The sequence below is a fragment of the Chlorocebus sabaeus genome, unplaced genomic scaffold (assembly GCF_047675955.1).
Source record: "Chlorocebus sabaeus isolate Y175 unplaced genomic scaffold, mChlSab1.0.hap1 unalloc_scaffold_1533, whole genome shotgun sequence".
Classification (NCBI taxonomy): Eukaryota; Metazoa; Chordata; class Mammalia; order Primates; family Cercopithecidae; genus Chlorocebus; species Chlorocebus sabaeus.
The window spans coordinates 1-2,500 of record NW_027327339.1 but is presented as its reverse complement, the minus strand read 5'-3'; the positions used below and the strand labels follow the sequence as shown (position 1 = coordinate 2,500).

The window sequence follows — 2,500 nt, the reverse complement described above, 5'->3', positions numbered from 1 at the left end:
ATTGATCATCGACACTTCGAACGCACTTGCGGCCCCGGGTTCCTCCCGGGGCTACGCCTGTCTGAGCGTCGCTTGCCGATCAATCGCCCCCGGGGGTGCCTCCGGGCTCCTCGGGGTGCGCGGCTGGGGGTCGCCTCGCAGGGCCCGCCGGGGCCCTCCGTCCCCCCAAGCGCAGACCCGGCGACGTCCGCCCTCCCCTTCCGCCGCGCCCGCACCTGCCCCCTCCCCCCGCGGTCCCTGCGTGGTCACGCGTCGGGTGGTGGGGGGCAGGGGGGCCCGGCTGGGAGAACGGAGAAGGAAGGGCGGCGCCGCCGCCCGCGAAGAGGGAGAGGGAAGAGAGAGCCGGCTCGGGCCGAGCTCCTGCGGCCGCGGCCGTCGCCGCCGCGGCCCGGGTTCCTCCCTTCGGGGGGCTCCCTCGCGCCGCACGCGGCTCGGGGTGCGGGGTTCGTCGGCCCGGGCCGGGTGGAAGGTCCCGCGCCGCCGCCGTCGCGCGTCGTCGGCGGTGGGGGCGTGTGTTGTCGTGGGGGGGGAGGAGAGGCGAGGTCGGAGGGGTTGCGCGGGGAGAACAGGGGTCGGGGGAGCGCGTCCCGGTCGCCGCGGTTCGCCGCCCGCCCCTGGTGGCGGCCCGGCGTCCGGCCGACCGCCGCTCCCGCGCCCCACCTCCCCGCCGCCGCTCCGCGCCACCACCGTCCCGTCCTCCCCGCTCGCTCTGCGCGTCAGGGGCCGGAAGCCCGCCCCGCGGCCCGCCCGGCCGCGCTCGCGGCCGCGTTCCCGGGGTTTGCGTGCCCCCGGCGGTGACCCGCGGGACGCCGTGGCGTCGTCCGCCGTCGCGCGCCCGCCTCCGGTGCGCGGCCGCGTGGTGCCGCGCCGGGGCCCCGTCCCGAGCTTCCGCGTCGGGGCGGGGCGGGCGCCGCCGCCGCCGCTGCCGCCGCCGGCCGCCGCCTCCTCGGGCTCGTCCCCCCACCTCCGCGGGGGGGGAACGGGTCGGCGGCGGTGGTGCGCGCGGTGTCCGTCCCGCCCCCGGTGCGTGCCCCTCCCTCCCGTCGCCCCCGCCTCCCCGGCGGGGCGGCGGGGGGCGCCGTCGGCCGCGGCTCTCTCTCGCTCGTCTTCTCCCCTCGCCGGGCCCGTCTCCCGACGGAGCGTCCGGGCGGGCGGGAGGGCGGGCTGGCGAGCGGTTCCGTCCGTCCGGCAGCCCGCCCGCCCACCCCCGCCCGTGTGCGCCTCCCGCCCTCCGAGACGCGACCTCAGATCAGACGTGGCGACCCGCTGAATTTAAGCATATTAGTCAGCGGAGGAAAAGAAACTAACCAGGATTCCCTCAGTAACGGCGAGTGAACAGGGAAGAGCCCAGCGCCGAATCCCCGCCCCGCGGTGGGGCGCGGGAAATGTGGCGTACGGAAGACCCTCTCCCCGGCGCCGCTCGTGGGGGGCCCAAGTCCTTCTGATCGAGGCCCAGCCCGTGGACGGTGTGAGGCCGGTAGCGGCCCCCGGCGCGCCGGGCCCGGGTCTTCCCGGAGTCGGGTTGCTTGGGAATGCAGCCCAAAGCGGGTGGTAAACTCCATCTAAGGCTAAATACCGGCACGAGACCGATAGTCAACAAGTACCGTAAGGGAAAGTTGAAAAGAACTTTGAAGAGAGAGTTCAAGAGGGCGTGAAACCGTTAAGAGGTAAACGGGTGGGGTCCGCGCAGTCCGCCCGGAGGATTCAACCCGGCGGCGGGTCCGGCCGTGTCGGCGGCCCGGCGGATCTTTCCCGCCCCCCGTTCCTCCCGACCCCTCCACCCGCCCTCCCTCCCCCGCCGCCCCTCCTCCTCCTCCCCGGAGGGGGCGGGCTCCGGCGGGTGCGGGGGTGGGCGGGCGGGGCCGGGGGTGGGGTCGGCGGGGGACCGTCCCCCGACCGGCGACCGGCCGCCGCCGGGCGCATTTCCACCGCGGCGGTGCGCCGCGACCGGCTCCGGGACGGCTGGGAAGGCCCGGCGGGGAAGGTGGCTCGGGGGGCCCCGTCCCGCCCCGTCTTCCCCCCGCCCGCGTCCTCCCCCGGGAGGGCGCGGGTCGGGGCGGCGGCGGCGGTGGCGGCGGGACCACCCCCCGAGTGTTACAGCCCCCCGGCAGCAGCACTCGCCGAATCCCGGGGCCGAGGGAGCGAGACCCGTCGCCGCGCTCTCCCCCCTCCCGGCGCCCACCCCCGCGGGGGCCCCCCGCGAGGGGGTCCCCCCCGCGGGGGCGCGCCGGCGTTCCTCGTGGGGGGCCGGGCCACCCCTCCCACGGCGCGACCGCTCTCCCACCCCCTCCCCGCACCCCCGGCGACGGGGGCCCGCGCGGGTGGGGGCGGGGCGGACTGTCCCCAGTGCGCCCCGGGCGGGTCGCGCCGTCGGGCCCGGGGGGGTTCTCTCGGGGCCACGCGCGCGTCCCTCGAAGAGGGGGACGGCGGAGCGAGCGCACGGGGTCGGCGGCGATGTCGGCTACCCACCCGACCCGTCTTGAAACACGGACCAAGGAGT

The 2,500-nt window shown here is 78.0% G+C and overlaps 1 non-coding gene across 1 annotated transcript in view; it reads left to right on the top strand.

The window, feature by feature from the left end:
* LOC140711105 (5.8S ribosomal RNA) overlaps positions 1–71 on the top strand; it is a 153-nt gene extending 82 nt beyond the window's left edge. Inside the window, exon 1 of the ribosomal RNA XR_012092245.1 lies at positions 1–71. This exon is cut by the window's left edge and continues 82 nt beyond it. This is a non-coding gene — a ribosomal RNA (5.8S ribosomal RNA).
* Positions 72–2,500: the final 2,429 nt, after the last annotated feature.